Source organism: Leopardus geoffroyi, chromosome C3, assembly GCF_018350155.1.
Source record: "Leopardus geoffroyi isolate Oge1 chromosome C3, O.geoffroyi_Oge1_pat1.0, whole genome shotgun sequence".
In the NCBI taxonomy this organism is placed as follows: Eukaryota; Metazoa; Chordata; class Mammalia; order Carnivora; family Felidae; genus Leopardus; species Leopardus geoffroyi.
Window position 1 is genome coordinate 48,101,732 of NC_059338.1, and position 18,496 is coordinate 48,120,227.

General features: G+C 47.7%; 1 protein-coding gene across 4 annotated transcripts in view; it reads right to left on the reverse strand.

Annotated features, from left to right (window-relative positions):
- FAM163A (family with sequence similarity 163 member A) overlaps nt 1-18,496 on the reverse strand; it is a 93,249-nt gene that overhangs the window by 20,085 nt on the left and 54,668 nt on the right. For all 4 annotated transcript variants that reach the window (XR_006705831.1, XM_045452722.1, XM_045452720.1 and 1 more), the window contains exon 2: nt 747-838. The gene's annotated coding sequence lies outside the window, so the exon portion shown is untranslated. The remainder of the gene's footprint in view (nt 1-746; nt 839-18,496) is intronic.

Here is an 18,496-nt window from a genome sequence, read left to right on the forward strand (position 1 = left end):
ACTACCTTCTTGCTAGCCAACTCCTTCCCTTGCTGGTTTGGACGCAGCAAGTCGCCATGCTGGGAGGCCCATGTGGCAAGGAACAGAGGGTGGCCTCTGGCCCTCAGTCCAATGACCTAAATGGAACTGGAAAATCGCACAAGTGAGAGTGGAAGCGGGTCCTTCCCCAGTTGAGCTTTGAGACGAAACTGTAGCCCCAAGACGCCTGAATGCAGCCTTATGACAGACCCAGAGACAGGAACCCGCTAGCCACGCCTGGATCCCTGACCCACAGAAACTGCAAGGTAATCAGTGTGTGTTGTTTCAGCTGCTAAGTTTGTAGTAGTCCCATTGTACAGCGAGAGATAACTAATACACCTCAGCACCACGCAAAAACCCCACATGCAGGAGAGGAAGCCAGACCATTAAATAAATGATGTGCCTAAAGTCAAGTGTCTGAGTCAGGACCCAAGGGCCAGTGCCATAAAGTCTCCATAATACCCAGCTGCCTTCTGAGGAGCTTCCAAAGGACAGGAGAAAGAGGTCCCCTCCTGGGGCCTAGTGGATCTGAACAGATGGGTTCAGTGGTGGCCAAGTCAGGGACCAAGGACGGCCAAAGAGGACAAACCTGTTGCCCGCTAAAGACTCCCGGGCCTGCCCTCTGTGACCAGGACTTTCTGGACTTCCTCCCCAGGAACACCCCTCGATACCCAGGGCCCGGACACCTTCTCCTGGGGACAGAGGGTTGGCCTGAGCCACACACTCACGTGAAACAGCTGGGGCAGCAATGGCTCGGTCACACAGGCTGTGCCTGAGCAGACAGTGGTTGGGGGTGCGTCATGGCCAAGGACATCAGTTCCTGCCAGAGGAGAGAGGGGAAGATCAGTGAGAGCTGGAGAGAGAGGCCAAGAGGACGAACTAACCCCAAGATTCTGAATGGACACCCCCCAGAGGGCCTTGGCTCTCGACCTCCACGGCTGCCTCAGTCTCTGAGGCTCCCAGCCCAGGAGCCTGAGGACAGACCTGTAAGGCCACATCCTATCCCGTCTTTGTTTGCTGCCCTCAGCGCTGCCGTCCGGACCCCGCTGGCCAACACAGGACACTGGGCACGAGCTCCTGCCTATTCTGGGAAGTGAGGCTCAATGGGGGGCAGGGAGTCGCTCACGCTCCTGGAGAATTCTGGGCTGTGCCCTGGCGAACGTGTCCTTGTTGCCTGCATGGCTGGTCCTTTTCTCCACGGCCCCACACACTCTTCCCCATACCCTTCCACACTCTTCCCTGGGCCTGCCCGTATTCCCAGTGCCCAGAGCCACACACTCCTTCCTCTTACTCCAATATCCTGACCTCCCCCAGGACAACATACCAACTGGACGGTCGGATGAGCAAGTTCACGCTGGTGGGCTGATGGAGAAGGGGGAGGCAGGATCCTACCAGGACATTTAGGAATCCAGTCTAGGCTAATTACTGGGGCTCCCTTCAAACAAAAATTCTCTAATTTATTTACAGGGGAGTCTGGGACTGAGAGTACAGGAGTGGGGAGAGGAAGGATGCCCTCTGGGGAGGCTTAGCCCTGCCCATTGTCCTGAGGGGGAAGGCCCCACTGGGTGTCTTTGTATTGGGAGGAAACCCAGCTGTTAAGTGGACCCACAGCATCACCTTCCACAGGGGATGGGCTGACCTCCTCAGGGTTCTCTGTCTCAGCCAGAAGCTGGGGGTCAAAGGGCAGACATTAGCATGCCTCCGTGCCCTGTGCTCATCTGAGTTCAGCTGGTCTCAGGAGCAGATTTCTGGGAGAAGTTGAGAAAGGCAGATGTTCACCTCCAGACTCAGCCCATCCCCTCCTTCACCTCCCTTCTAGGTCTAGGCCTTACTGCCTGGAATCTGCCTGGGATGTGTCAGGCACCCCGGCTTTCTTTTCTCAAAGATGCTCTCACTCTCACTAATACGGAAATCACAGGTAGCTGGATGTCAGAGTGGGACTCTTCTTAAATTTTTTTTTTAATGTTTATTTGGTTGTGAGAGAGCGCAGTGGGGGAGGGGCAGAGAGAGGAGGACAGAGGATTCAAACAGGGCTCTGCACTGGCAGCAGTGACACTGATGTGGGGCTTGAACTCAGGAACTGCGAGATCATGACCTGAGCCGAGGTCGACGCTCAACTGACTGAGCCACCTAGGCACCCCCTTACCTAAGTCTGATTGAGATGCCAATTGATAGAAATCAGAAGACTAAAGTAAGGTTGGGACAGGTCCCTCTTCCCTGGCCGAGAGCAGGGAAGTAGTGTACATGGGAATGTCAAAACGTCTGTTTCAGGATCCAGGAAACTTTCTCCCACTTTGTAAAATACAGATGGGCCAAAAATTTGGAGAAGATTTGGTGCAGAAGATTTCCTTGACAAGAGCTGTTGCTGAGCCACGAAATCCTCACTCTAACCCCCAAGGGGCAGGGCCGAGGGGCAGGCAGAGGTTGGCTGTCCTGCGTCCTGTCCAGTAGGGCCACCTGGAGGCACGAGAAAAGCCCAGTCCACCAGGCTGGAGCCGGACATCCTGACGCCCGGGGGCTGGGCAAGGAGTTGCAAGGGCCTCCTGGGACAGAGAGATGTGTTTGCCTGGGGTAAAGGGGCTGCCGGAGAGAGGGGCCCAGCAGGGACCCTCAAAAGTGCCCACAAAAAACATCCACAAAAGCAAGAGCCCAGGAGGCTTCCCCGGCTCTCTAACCAGTAAGAACTCCCCATTTCAATCTGGCAGCTAGTGAAACAGCAGCTCTTGGGGGCAGCGGGAGGAAGGCAAGAGGTGGGGGAGTGTGACAGCAGAGGGACACGGCCCATCTCCCCAGCTGCTTCCAGCCCAAAGCAGATCCAAACTGGCAGAAAGGAGGAACATAATACTGTCAATTGTTCAATGATTCCAATTTCTAAGTTGAGTCTGTAGCTACAGCTGAGAGGCACCACAGATTATCACCTAAGAGTGGGTGACCAGCAATGGGACTGGCCCAAGTTTTTATCTAGGGGCAGGGGGAGATTTCTTCCACTGAATACATTTTAACATGAAGGGATTCTCAAAGGAAAAAAAAAAAAAAAAAGCCAAAGTTGTTCGTTGAGCACAAATCATGCAATATGCATGTTTAACCTATTAGTTACTGACAGAAAAACACATGGAAATGGAAGGACTCTAAGGGATCTGGCCCGTTATCTATTTTCTAGATGAAGAAACCAAGTTCAGAGAGGACAAGTGACTGGCTTAACCACACACAGCAAAATAGAGGTGGAGCAGGAGAGGCACTGGGAGTGGAGCCTCCTGGCCCCAGGCCAGGGCCCTGCCATTAGGCTGCTGTCTCTCCTTCCAGAAGATCTGCACTAACTACACCAGGAGCTACAGGGTCTGAGGCAGGGTCTCTCAAATCAGCTTGACGGTAACAATCACCTGAGTTGGGTGTTAAAAGACGGAGACTCCAGACCTACCGAGGCATCTCCAGAGGAGGGGCTCGGGGACCTGCCTTTTTTACAGGTTTGAGTCTTCCCATCTGGCCCTTTTAGGAAATGATGTAGGAACGAAGGTCTTTGGGAGGACTTCAGGCAGCAGGCAGCAAGGAGGCAGGTGACTTTGCAGAGTCTGTAGCATCATCTGATGCCCATAAGATTGGCTCCAGATTCTGTGTCCTTTGGGCAAGTGGGCCAGAAGGCAGGAGGAAGAGGGAGGTGCGGAAGAACCAGGGTACACAGCAACCCTGGGTGGGGTGGGGCCAACAAAGACGCCAGGGTGGGGGATCTTAAAGGCCATTCTTCTGGTAGAGGCCGGTGGGGGGATTAACGGCCAACCTGATAGGACATGTTGGGAAGTGAGTGTCCCACTCCTCACAAGGCCAAGTGCCTGTGCTGTGTCTGAAGGGCCCCTGCCCTGAGTGACTTCAGCTCACTGACGCAGGGTCACCTCCTCGCTGCCTGAGCGATGCTGGCAGGAGACGCGCGGCCACAGCTGGCAGCCGTACATGTAATTAACGACCGGCTGCCCCTGCTCCCCACTCAGCCCCCCTAGGAGCACAAGTTAATTGAGTGGGGCCTAAGCACCACTGATCTCAATTTCTTCTGAGTCAAGTAAGCCTTCTCCAATCATTTATTAACTCATGAAATTGACACAGCAGGTTAGCAGCCCTGGAGAAAAGGAACAGGTTTTTCGCCTTGTTACCAGACTTCCTAGACTGCAATCCTCACGCGAGGTTGGCAGAGGGGATCGGAGGAAGGGTTTCCTTTTACCCTGACTGTGCTTGTGGCCATTGGCAGGCCCACATCCCCAGGATGAAGGTGTGAAGAACGATGGCCAGATAGGTTCCTCCGTGCCCAATACATAGGTAACGACAGCCCCAAAGAGGTGTGTGCTATTTGAGAAGAGGCCTCTGTAGGAGATACAAAGAACCCTTGCAGGGGTGCCTGGGTGGCTCAGTTTGTTAAGCATCCGATTCTTGAGTTCAGCTCAGGTCATGATCTCAGGGTTCTTGAGATCCAGCCCTGCACCGGGCTCTATGCTTACAGCACAGAGCTCCCCTCCCTCCCCTGCTTGCAAGCATGTGTGCATGCATGTGGTCTCTCTATCTAAATAAATAATTTTTTTAAAGGGACCCCTTGCTAATTATCAAGGGGATAAAGGGAACCTGGATGTAGTAACAGGCAATGGACAGGTGGTTTTCAAAGGAAGTAACCAAAAAGGCTAACAGGAAAGTGAAGAGATGCCCAAACTCATGACTATCTGAGAAAGACAAATTGAAACCACAGTACACTCTTACTTTACGTTGGTAGGACTGGCAAAAATTAGAGAGCTGGATAATGCCAAGGATCCGAGCATCTGCAGGAATGCAGGGACACTGCGGGAGGGGCGTAGCGAGAGCAGCCATTGACCTGGTGTTACTTCGTCATATTAAGTTCACAGATACCCCACGAGAAGCAATTCCGCGCCTGAGTCTATGTCCCCAAAATTTCTCAACACGTCCACAAGGGGGTCATGTGTGAAAGATGTTCACGGCTGTGTTGTTTATGGAGGCAGGGAACTGAAGCAAGCTCAGTGATCATCACTGGGGAGTGGAGAAGTAAAATCAGGGATGACGCCTCTGTGGAAGGCAACAGACCAGAGGGGCCATAGCAACAACCGTACATCTTAACACAGCACTAAGTGAAAAACAGACAAAAAACCCCCAAACAAACAGTGAGATGTAAAATAGTGCCTACATAAACTTAAAATCCAAGCTTACAGATCAACAGTTCACATGTTCAAGAACACACACCAAAACAATGGATCTCATTAAGTGTTAGAATGGCCACCGATGGAAGGAGTTGAACAGGACTGGAAGAAGAGACAAGCAAATAACGCAAGAGAGGGGCCTGGCACAGACCCATGGTAAGTGGTAATGTGCTATGATTGCACGCAGCATAATTATCTTCACCGTCGGCATCTGAGGTCCAACTTGAACAAAGGGTAAGGAAAGAAAGGGGCTTTGTCACCTCCAGGAAGCCTTCCATGATGCACTTAATGTTGCACATTTTTGGTTAGCCTTCCTATTTGTCCCCAGACAACTATATTTGTTCATACACTCGTGTCCTGTGGGGGTGTACTTTGCTTCCTTCATTAGATTACAGACCATTTGAGGGCACAGACTTGGAATCCTGTGTCTTCGTAAAGCTCCACTCCAACTGCTTGATGTTCTGTACATTCCAAACATGGAATGACCAGCTCTAATGGGGAAGTTGCTTTGTATGCAGAGTGCTATTCCAACACACAGCCGGGTGTTCTGGGCTCATCCGCTGCAGGTAGTTGTAGGAGCGCCAGGCTACGAGGGCCAAGATTTGCGCTTAAGTTCTACTTTCTAGGCTCCCTGCGGTGACTTTGGATAATTGATGATCTCTTTGAGGTTCATCTGCAAAATGAAAGTAAATGACACACCTTCCCTTACAGAGTAAGGATTATGGGGAAGGGGGTGTTATTTTAAATTACGCCAGCTTTGAAGGAGAGTGGATGTTGTTCCAAGGACTCAGGGTCCCTGTGGTCCTCTGCTGCCAACAGAAGAGATGGCCCTTCGCTCTCACTTGTCCCTCGATGAGTTGGCCATGTCAAGGTTTGGAAATAGACGTAGTAAGAGCTGGACCACTCGACATAACAGAGTTAAAAGAGTTTATTGAGGTGTAAGGTAGCAGGTAGGCCAGAGAGGGAGGGATGGGAAAGAAAGGAGATCCAGAAAAAATGACTGAGTCTGGGGGGCTTCTGTTGAGTCTCTTGGCCAGTTAAAAATCCCGGCAGTTGGTTAGTGCCAAAGGAGGTCTCTAAGTTTTTTGCAGCGTCTTCTCAAATTGTCGGTAACTCACAAATGTGAATCATATTCTTCTCATTAGTGGCAATAGTTTGAAGAGGCTGAGCTCAGACTCAGATCGGTGGAATGCGGATGACGCAGTAAGAACCAATTCAGCAGATGGGGCTGAGCAAGGGCTATCTAGACCCTTAGAACGCATGACCCCAGCTCCTATGTGAGTCACGCCTCTCAGATCAAATGTGTCCTGAGGTTCCCTATCATGACCTTGACTAGCATTCCAGCTGGGACCTCTGTGTCTCAGACTCACGGACACCCTATGTCATTCTCATTTATTCTCCACTTACTATTATTAGTAGTAGTTATTATTTGTAGTATTAGTAGTAGTTATTGAGCACGGTGCCCGGCATTGAGTTTTGCCTCAAGAACACAAACATGATAAGACAGAGCACCCTCAAGTTGCTCACGGGGAGAGGGGGGCATTGTAAACAGTGGGGGACATGGTCTCAGGCCCGGTGGTTGGAAGGCCCGGGCTGACTGCAGTCCCTATCAGACCACCACGGTGCTTGAGCCTGCAAACTCCCTGGAGCAGGCAGAGCTCCGGACCAGTGTCCGGGGGTATCAGTAAGCGTTTACTGCAGATAAATAGCAAAGATGGGGGAGAGGGGCTGCTCCTCTCAGCCCAGGGCTGACCCAAAGGACCCGTGGTCCCTCAGTTACGACTGTGCGGGTCGTGGAAAGCGGGCACAGAAGTGCAGAGTATCACATGAGCACCCCCAGTGCCCCCTGTCCCAGTCTACAGCCGTCCTGAGCTCTCCTCCCGCAAACCCCCATTGTGCTTATAGTCTGTACACACAAGTGGGACTTAATTACGTGTCACTTTGGATGGCTATTTTGGACAGATGACCCTTGTCTCTGCAGCTCTTGAAATCAGGGTCACTGATCGTGGTGGATCTGTTCTCTCTGCTACAGGGAGAAGGGTGTAGAGGCCAGTAAACTTGTTAAGGGTGTGGCTCCCCTTAGACTTGGCTTTGTTTCCCTCTCTGCCTTTCAAAACAATGTTCATCACTGCTTACAGAATTTCCCTGGGCTTCATCTTGTTTGATCTCCAGGCATGGCAGTTTTTTGATTTGTTCTACAGAAAACAGTAACTTCAGAAAAGCCATGGACGCAGCTAATTCCGGGAGCGCTGGGATACCCTGCTGGCACTGTTCTTCCACGACCAGCGTGGGTTTTGTGGGAACATGCAGAGTGGCCCGTGTCTGTGCTACCCCAGCTCTTCTGAGCCCACATTCCATACTCTTTCCCGGCCAGACCGTTTGCAGGAGGGAAGGAGGCTCCATTGGCCTCCGTAAAGTGCGTGGTTCTGCACCATAGACTTGCGTTTCTCTCCATCTGTATTTGATGTCTACCATTGTTCAGAAGGTGTTCTGAGATCCCCAGGCACCAGGCCTCCGGCCTGATGACTGCTAAACAGGCCTGTTAGGAAAGGCAGAAGTGTCTGTGGGGCTTGTTTCTCCTCTCCAGCAAGATGTCAGCTGGCTGGAAGAGATCCAAATAAGAACACAGGCCATGCGAGGGACGGAGAGCTTGTTTTTTGAGGCCAGATGGCGATAAGGAGAGCATGGCATTAGGACTGAAAAGGCAGCCAGAGGGAGCTAGACTGTAAGAGACTGGTCATTGACCCACAGTCGTCAAAGCAGGGGAAGAAGAAGTGGGAGGCTTGCTCAGGGCTTTCCAGGGGAGGCAGGATTTGAAATAGGGATAAAATTGGACCGAGGGAAATTTAGACCAAATCCAAGACAAATCTCACAGGACATAAGCAAGTGTAACAGAGGTTTGGAAACTGTTAACTCATGTCGCACAGGGAGGCTTGGGAGCATCACAGAGCTGGTCTCCTCTCCTGACCCCCAGTCCAGAGGACAGGGCCTATTTCTGCACCTGTCAGGTGTGACTGGGCCAGACTGAGGGCAGGAGGGGGGTGGGACATCCAGGGAGGAATGGGGCAGCTTCTGGGTTTGGGGACCTTAAAAAAAATGCAGCAGAATTCATGCAGAATCCTTGAATCATTTTAAAGAAAACATTCTAAAATGGGCAAGAGCACCCAGGGAGGACTCTCAGAAGTCCAGGCACAGGAGATCAGGTGAGGGAGACGGCAGGCCTCTGCTGCCACGGGTGTGGCCCTCTATGGAAGCCACGGAAGCCCAAACCCAGGGCTTCAGCAAGGGCTCTGGGCAGAACCCCACCAGCAAGCCGGGCACAGACACAGCAGGTCTGTGAGAGGGCCAGCAGAATCTGCAAGGAAGGCACGTGACTGCATCAGAACAAAACCATCCCCTTGGCCACACGGGCTGGAGCTCCCACCCTTAGTGAGCAGGAAGGGGGAGCTCACCTCCAGACATGTCTCATCGTCTTAACAGTGGATGTGCACATCCTTGAGGCCACTGCACCCTACAATATACAGGGTTCCTGCTCCATATTCTGGGTCTAGTAATTCTCAACTAACGCTTTGCATGTCTTTGTGAACTGCCAAGGTAAACTCTTCCGCCAAGTGACCTGCTTGACTAGTCCAGTCAACATCCTAGCACATAGAGGGAGCAAAACTCAGGAAGCAGCGTCTGGATCTCAGTGAATCGTATTTCTGGCTGAGCTACATACTCTGACTTATCTGGCAGTGGTCGTCTTGTGATGGTTCCTTCAGCTGAATCTTGATCCCTTTGCACCTTGTGGATGGGGTCGAGGGTGGGGGGTTTACAGATTCTAAACTGCAGGTTTCTAACTCTTCCCCCAGAAATAGAGATTAAGGAGGGGGCGCAGGGGGACTGAAAGTGGCCAGTTTACCCTTCAGGGAAGCCTCCAGGATAGGTTGATCCAGAGAAGCCAGAAAACAGGTTAGGAAGATTAGAAAGAGCAACTTCATGCTTTTTTGTGTGTAACAGGAAAACATGTTAAGGTAAAATATTTATAGGCTTTCTCCTCCTCTACTTTCTGCTAAGCTATGTCTACTGGCTCATCTCTTGGAGTGGGCAGAGTTGGGGTAAAAGAGAGGCTGGGAGGTCCCATGCTATTTGAATTTATGGGAGCTAGACAGGTCAGAGTACTGGCCTGAATACACTTGGACAATGAGAGGACAGGAGGAGAGATCCAGGAGCCAGTGTGAAAGGCATTTGAAAAGCATCTTGGAAGGACGGACAGAACAGGAGGCTCAAGGTGGCCATCATATGTGTGAGATACAGGGAGAGCAGGAGACGGGGGAAGATGAAATTTTGAAGTTTTTTTTAATATATATTATGAATACAATTTCTCCCATTGGGATCTTCCCAAAATGTGCATTAAAGGTTTAAATTGCTCTCCAAACCTTTTTTTTTTTTTTTTTTTTTTGCATATTGGATTTGAATTTCCTGGAATGAGAGACCTCAAAGAGACTGAGACAATGTGATAATATTTTTTCTTTCCTTTTGTGGGTTATAATCATAAAGAAAGACTACTTGGTCTGAAGAAAAATAATCAGTAGCAATTTAGTTACATCAGCACCACTTTGGGTAAAGTCAGAAAGAAAGAGACAGCTAGATTAGCATTTATGAACTTCCAAAACTTTAAGCTTGTGTGTGTGTGTGTGTGTGTGTGTGTGTGTGTGTGTGTTTCTAGTTTCCAGAGAGGCAGTGTATAGCTTTTGTCAGATATCAGAGAGCACTGTGACTTCAGAGAGGTTAAGGACTACCAAGTGAGATGAGGTACAGGGAGAATGTATAAGAAGGGCATGGCTAAGAAGACAGCAGCTGCAAAAATAAAAATAAAAATAGAACGGAAGCAAGGAAGGAAGGGAGGGACGGACGGAGAGAGGGAGGGAGGTTTCTGTTCAGGAAGACTCCTGTCTTCCTCTACAGGTCGAGGAAGAAAGAATAATTACATTTAAATCAGGTATGAACGGTCAAGACAGGAGGTCATTTCCACAAGCAAAAACAAGCCAAACGGAAGAAAAAACTAAAAAGACACAAAGACAGGGATTTGGTAGGAATCATGAATGATACACAATTCCTCAAAATGTTCCTGGCAGGTGACCCCTCTGGGACAAGGCAGCAGAGCACATCTGAGTCTCTGACATTTTTTTAAGCCCCAAATGGATTAAACATCCTTTAAAAAGACCTCCTTCTATGTCAATGATCACTTCTTAATTTCATTCATTTTTCCTACTTGTTATTTTGTGCTTTTCTTATCAATTTCTCTTTTTTCTCCCAGTTCTTTATGTACCTCTCAAGATACATTGCACAGGCACGTTTATTTTTATGCCAATGGGAAGATATTATAAACTCTGTTCTACACATTTTTTTCTGTGTGTCAATATATCATATATATCTTGAATATCATTTCGTATCAGTAGAAGGCAGTCTCCCTTCTTACTTTAACAGCTGCATTGTAGGCTATTAAAATGTAGCCCTGTAATTTATTTAACCTGCCCTTTACGGATGGATTCCTATGTCATTTCCAGTCTTTTGCTACTACAAACAATTTTGCAAAGAACATCTTTGTACGACTGTCTCTACATCACACATGAGTATACCTGCAGGATGACTCTTAGAAGTGACACGCCTGGGTCAGGTGTGTGTCTGTATTGCTCATTCTGACAGGCATTGTCAAAACTGCCCTTCAAAGAGACCGCACCGCATTTATACTCTTACTGGGAATGTATGCTGGTGCATTTTCTCACATCCTCGCAAACAATCTATGGAGGTATAATTCACAACTCTTACCACGTTCTTTGAAAAACTACTGACTAGGCATATTAACACTTGCAGTGTCATAAATACTATAAGTATTTTTCTACTCTGGGAAAGTTTTCCTACTAGGAAGTTTTCTTGCACACAAGTTTATGTAAGGCATTTTTCATTTTTTCAATGTAAGTCTTCACCCAGCACAGATCTGTTTCATACTCCTAGGATTTCAGTTTAGTATATTTTTTTAGGTAGAGAACCAATTCTGCCAGTTGAGCCTAATTTTCTTAAACTAAATTATCATCTTATGTACACATTATGCACACATTATATTAATTTCAGCCTTATTCATATACAGGTCTATTTCTGAATTTACTACTCAGAAATTAATTAATTTAATAATTAATTATTAATAAACCCCACTATTTTATTAAGCTGCTTCGTAATACATTTTAACAGCCGGTAAAACTATATTTTAACTTTTTATTGAAATGCAACACATGGAAAGTACGCAAATCATAAACAAGCATCCTGATGAATCTTCTCATGTGGAACACACCTGTGTAAGCTGCACCCTAGAAGCTTCCCTTGGAGCTTTGGCTCATGGGCGTGCTTTAACTCTGCTGGGTGGCACAAGAGTCCAGACTTTCTCGTGGCCACCAACTCCTTTGCTGCTAGCTCTTGGGCTATCGCTTCTTACATGATGGCTCAGGGCCTCATAACAAGAAGCCACGGTAGAGAAGACTGTCGTGGCTGGACTATGATAAGAAAGAAATCTGGGCTCTGCTCTAAGGCTTTTCCACCAGAAAGGGCACTGAACCATCATCAATGAACAGAAGGGAAAAGTGACTGAAGCCTTTACCCTCAGTTTCTTCTCATCAACAGCAGGAAGAGCTGTTCCACTCCCTTTTCAAACTTCGCCATCCGGGCCAGTGCGATGGGGAGTATCTGGGACACAGTCCCCTTGAGTGGGCTGGGGGCTGTGGGTGAGTCCAGGGGCTCCTTACAGAGAGCTGTCAGGGGAGGACATCCAGCCCCAAATCAGAGCTGGTCTGGGTAACACTGTAAAATCATTTCTCTACTGCGGACAGGAGAATCCTTATGGGTGATGCTGTATTTAAGAAGATATTTTTCCTTCTTGAGTTTAGACTGAACTGTGAGAATTATTTGACCTTGGAAGGTATGTTATATGAGTGTGTGTGTGCATGCACACGTTTGAGCCAATACTAATGCTCTGGAGAACTACAGTAGGCATCTCTGTACATCACATTGCCTGAGAGAGACAGAGAGAGAGAGACAGATGTGGGGTGCCAAAGCCCAACTCTGACCGCCCCACCCCAAGTGCCCACCGTAACTCTACACTGACTGGGTCAGACTCTGTGAAATGGACTGCTGGCAAACCGTGTCCTTGCATTGCCGTGGAGGGACAGGGGGACAGATCCTAAGGAAAGATCAAACCTTGTGAGTCACAGATGGGAAGAATGGTCCCTTCTGAGAAAAAGAGACAGAGGAGGATGAAGGGGGAAATAACTTGCTTTCTATCCCTTTAGATTATAGTATCTGACTGGCCAGGCTCCATATCCATTTAAACCCTTCTCTGCCCTACAGAAGTCACCCTTCTAATTATTCCCTACCTGCCAATCAAATCTGTTACACACCAGAGCCTCGGGGGCAGGAGGGTGGAAGGCTGGGCCACCAAAGGAGAGGTTGCCTTCTCCACTCCACTGTTTTGTGGACGCTAATGCAGCAGACGCAGCACAGCGTCAGAAGGACAGAGACCCCGGAGTCCCCAGGGAAGAGCCACCACAGTGGAGCAGCTGAGCATGGCAGCGAGAGGAAGAGAAGGAGCATACCACGAGGAAGAGAAGATAGCTAGTGGCTGTCTTGTGACCAGATGTGACCAGCTTCCCTGTTTTCTTCAATTTCCGAGAGGAGGTGTGAGGCCAGGAGAGAGGGGTGAGGATAACAGATGAAAGAAGATGAGCTGAACACTTCCTGTCTGTTTGCTCAAGCTGGTTTGCCCCCAAGGGTCAGTTATGACAGATTTGTCTCTCTTCTAAAGACATTTTCTCAAGTCTCAAGATAGCATGGCGTCCAAGGCCCTTCTTGCTCAGCTACCTGCCGGGACAGAGAAGCCTCCAAATCTGGGACCTGGGCCTTCCATGTGGTAATGTAGGGACCCAGGGTCCTCCCATTTAGTGACTCTGCCTGCAGCCATCCAGACAGAGAAGGGTGGGGGATCACGGCAGGAAGGGTTTCGTGGGCCAGACCAGGAAGCCATGCACGATACTCCCGCCCACATGCTGTTCACAGGCCCTGCCCAACTGCACGGGAGGCTGGGAGGCATAAAGGGGGGTATGTGCCCAGGAGTAAGGAGGAACACAGTCCCTAACTTCTAATCCGTCTTTATTTCTTGGCATTATCTCTTTGCACTTTTGCTCCAAAAACACCGAAATGCATCCTAGGTAAGCCAATCTCTCTCAATGCCTCTCCATCCTTCTATATACTGTTCTGTCTTCCTAGGCCACCTTCTCCACCATGATCTATTTGGCAAATTTCAATTTCTCCTTGAGGAATCAGCTCAGGAACCCCTCCTGTTCCTTTTAGGTGTTCCTTGACTCGTCTAGGCAGACGTAATCACTTCTTATTCTCGACCTTATGGAAACTCCTTCATAGCGCTGGCATAATTTATAATTCATAATTTATAATTGTTTTTAATTGTCAAAAAAACCTGCCTCCTTTGCTAAACTGCAAGTCTAGTGCAAGAAGGAATGTTTTTTAATGTTTATTTATTTTTGAGGGGGTGGGGGGAGGGAGAGAGCACACAAGTGGTGGGGGGCAGAGAGTGAGGGGGACAGAGGATCCAAAGCAGGCTCTGCGCTGACAGCAGAGAGCCTGATGTGGGGTTCAAACTCACAAACCACGAGATCATGACCTAAGCCAAAGTCAGATGCTTAACCGACTGAGCCACCCAGGCACCCCTAGGAATGATATTTTTATCCTGTACCTGTTTAGGGGAGTGCCTCGAACAAAAACGACTCAGTAAACATTCACTGACTGAATGAACAAAAGAGCATCTCCCCCTAGTTTTCTTTTTCTTCAGGCTAAGTGCTCTCATTTCCTTCTACCTTTCTCCAAGCAGCATGGCTTCCAGTTTCTCACCATCCTTGTCTCCATCTTCAGAGTGAGCCCCAAGTTGCCCACATCCATCAGAAGATGTGGAGCCACAGATGTGAACAGGGCCCTCTGGCCTTGAACTGATTGGCGCTGATTCACTGGGCCGACTTTGCCCCCTTGCTTGACAGTAAAGTCCACAGCAGATGTGGGACAGGGCCTCAGCTCTGGCCACAGACCCTTCTTTCCTCTTGGAATACTTCCCCCCCCCCCCCCCCCCACAATCCAGGCACATCTACGATCTCATCCAACAATCGTCCATTCTGATAGAACATTTTAACGACCTTGGAGGAGGGATGTTAAGTTTAGATGCGTAAGGTATTGCTGGGTAATGTGGGGCTTTGGAAATTACGCCAGATGCTTCTACGTCCATAGATAGGGACAGTCACTTTGCAGCAGATTTTCTCGCCTCATGCGGGAATCACTTGAGCAGCCTCTTCTTGTCATATAAATACAAGTGACTGGTATGGTGGATGGAGTGCAATGTCTATTCCATCCTCCTTCTTGCCTGTCTTACTGCAAGGCCATGGCTAGAATGCTGAAAGTGATGTTTTCCAGACTCTCTCGTATCGAGGGTTCTGGACAACTTAAAGTGTAGCCAACCAGATGCACTTGTGTGAGACTTGGAAAGTGGAAGTGAGGCAGACGCTGCTTTTCTGCTGCTTCTGCTGGCAAGTTAAGACATGGAGTTTTCTGGAGCAGGGTTATCAGACGTCTCGGGGTCCCTCAAGAGGCAGGGCGAGTGGCGTCTATTTTTTGCACTAGTGGATCCGGCAGGATCCATGCGGTTCTGGAGCCAACAGTTGTGGTGGCAGCTTCCTGATCTCTGGATTATAGCTCAGGCCATGTGCAGCTTTGGCCAGCAGCTACAGTGTCCGCTTCATGATCCCTCAGCTTCCCGACGTGGTGCTATTGTTCCAGGAGTCACCTGTAGGGGCTCAGCCCAGATCCTGCCCCTTAGATCTGCCAATAATTTGTAAGCACCTAATCCCCTGTATTAAATACATCTTTCTTGAAATGGATGGAATGACATAAAACAAAAATAAAGACAACGAGAAAAAGGAAAATAATTCTAAAAAATGGGTAGAGTGATTTCTGGTTTTTGCAGCCTGATCCAATGAGTAGGCATCCACTGACCTCCAGGAAAGGTCACCCAAACATTCTGCGGCTTGAAGAAAACTGTACCTCTCTTCTGGAGACCATTTAGTATGCACCAAGCTGAAAACTCATCGGAGTATGAATTTGTAGAAGGATCCCAAGATTCTTCTGAGAGGGCAGAAACCAAGACTTTAACTCCTTCTTCCCAAGATTTGAAGTTAGAGAATCCTGTGGAGTCGCCCTGACCAAGGTCTGCTGGAAATAAAGCACTGCGGGGAGGAAGTGGTATCTGTGAAGGGCACACAGTTGTGGGTGAATTGCTGGCTCTGACATGTCACCTGGCTCAAGCCAGAAGCCTCTCCTCATCCGGCTGCCTTAGAATAGTATGGCGCCGTGGGGAACAATGGCTGGATGGGAACCAAGAGCTATTTAACTTGGGACCATGGCCTGTTCAGGGACCACATCAGCAGGAGGACTTTGCTACAGTGGACACACATGTCCATTGGACAGCACAGAGCTAGCATTCAGCAGTACGCCACATAGCATCAATCAATGCAAGCAGACTCACCAGAATTTCTAGTTTCTTTCCCAGCCTTCTACCTAGAAACAGAAGTCGTCTCCTCTGGGCTGAATGAGACCCTTAAGGTTTTGGGGAAGATGGTAGAGAAGCCTCAAGAGGGAGATACTGAACTTTCTGCCAATAAAAACACTTTAGGGTTGGACAATGAATTAGAGAAATAAGAGCTATGAATTTACTTGTAACCCAGGCGAGTGAAGTGGGTTGCCCAAATTAGAGGCACAGAAGAAAAACCTAAATACATTCAAAATTCAAACTTAGGTATGAAAGAACTCAGAGCAAAAAATTAATGCAAAGGTAAATACTAAATTGAGAAAGTTACTACATAAATATGAAAGCAATCTTGATGATAAAGCAACATATTAAGATCAAACAGGTAAATGAGCAAGTACAGAAATGGAGAGTTTACAAAGGATGAAATGAATTAATAAGCATGTGTAGAAATATCCAAGCTTACTAATAGTCAAAGAAGTGCAAATTGACGTATCTCTTCCTTCTACTAAATTAGGGGAAATTACAGTACCTAGTGCTGATCAGATTGGGGTTTGATACCCTATTTTGTTAGACGAAAATTTGTAAAACTCCATGGGAAAATACTTGGCAATATTTGTTTTACACATGTACATAACAAAGGCTTCTAGTTCTAAACGGCTGATCAGAAGGCTGTATTTATCTTTCCTACCTCCCAATGTCTCACTGAAATAATAGAAGACATATGGAAAAATAACCTTAATAGCAGTACGGGAAAATCAGGACAGTGTGCCTCCAATTGGGAATTTCTGTATGAGGTGAAACCGATGAGAGCAGATTGATGGTGAACCCCAACAACCCATGACCGCATAACAGACGGCCAAGGGGACATCCAACCCAAGTAGCTTTCCTACCAGAATTCTGGCATAATCCCAATATCAGAGGCATTGGACCTTAGGAAGGAAGAAGACCTTAGGCCTCAAACTTGGGCCTTCAGACAAACTAGCTGAGCCAGCCTCTCCCCCTACTGTCTGAGCTGATGGGGATGTAGAATAAGGCTCAAGTTCAAGGTTCTCTGAAGGAGGAATTTCACCACAAGAAACCCCTAGAATGGACACTAAAGTTAGATAAACAAAGCAGTATCCCAGGGTGCCTGGGTGGCTTAGTTGGTTAAGCATCTGACTTTGGCTCAGGTCATAATCTCATGGTTCATAAGTTCGAGCCCCACATCAGGCTCTGTGCTGTCAGTTCAGAGCCTGGAGCCTGCTTCGGATTCTGTGTCTCCCTCTCTCTCTGCCCCTCCCCTACTTGTGCGCGCTCTCTCTCTCTCTCTCTCTCTCAAAAATAAACATTAATTAAAAAAAAAAAAAAAAAAAAAAAAAAAAGGCAGTATCCCAGTGATCAGGAGGGGTGGACAGGGCCCCAAACTTGAAAGTCAAAAAATTTATTGTTCATCTTCCTAGTAATAAGGAAATATAAGTTGAAGCAATAATGAAACAGCATCACACCTCACCGGCTAAAATGTAAAAGGCCAGATAATATCCAGCGCTGTTGAAAGGGTGGGGGGGAGGGGGGTACTGGCCCTTACATGCACTTGTTGGTGGGTTGTAAACTAGCAGAACCGATATGAGGGCAATTTGATGATATGTACCAAAATTTGAAAGGTCCGTGTACTTTGTCCCAGCCAATTCTACTTCTAAAGAGCTCATCCAATAGAAATGCACATGAGCACGATGCAAGTACAAGTATGTTCCTTGTAGTTTTATTTGTAATTGCAAAAATGTGATAAATATCCATCAGTAGAAGTTAAATGAGTTAAAGTTCTTCCATGGAGAACATGTTAAAGAGATCAAGGGAAAGTAAGACTCTATTTGAATTAAAAGTTGGTGAATGAGAGTAACATCAAAACATGTTCATATTGTTTGACCCAACATTCTAATTTCTAGAAATATAGCCAGAATGAAATAATCCAAAATAAGGAAAAAGCTAGAATCAGAGAAAAAGTTAACTGTAGTGTTATTTATAACTGAGAAAAAATTGGGGGTGCCTGAGTGGCTCAGTCCTTTGAGCCTCCAACTCTTTTTTTTTTTTTTTTTAACGTTTATTTATTTTTGAGACAGAGAGAGGCAGAGCATGAACGGGGGAGGGGCAGAGAGAGAGGGAGACACAGAATCGGAAGCAGAGCCTCCAACTCTTGATTTCAGCTCAGGTCATGATCCCAGGGTCATGGGATTAAACCCTGCTTTGGGCTCTGTGCTGAGCATGGACCCTGCTTAAGATTCTCTCTCTCTCTCTCTCTCTCTCTCTCTCTCTCTCTCTCTCTCTCTTTCTCTCTCTCTCTCCTTCTGCCCTGTCCCCCACTTGCATGTGCTCTCTCTAAAATAAAATTTTTAAAAATAACTGAGAAAAAATTGGAAACAAGCTAAATATTTAGTGATAAGGAAGCTATTTGTTTATGCATCATACAGGTACTCAATGAAACATTATATAGTTACTGAGTTATAATTACAAACACCTTATCCTAACATGGAACAATGTTTAAGAGGACAAATTTGGACACAAATTCACGTAAAATAGGATCATAACCAGGCAAAACATGGAATATAAGTGAAGAAAAGAATGGACTATGTGGCACTGGGCTGGGGGTGGAAGTGATGCGAAAGGACTGTAGATGATTTTTTCCCTTTATTTTTATCGC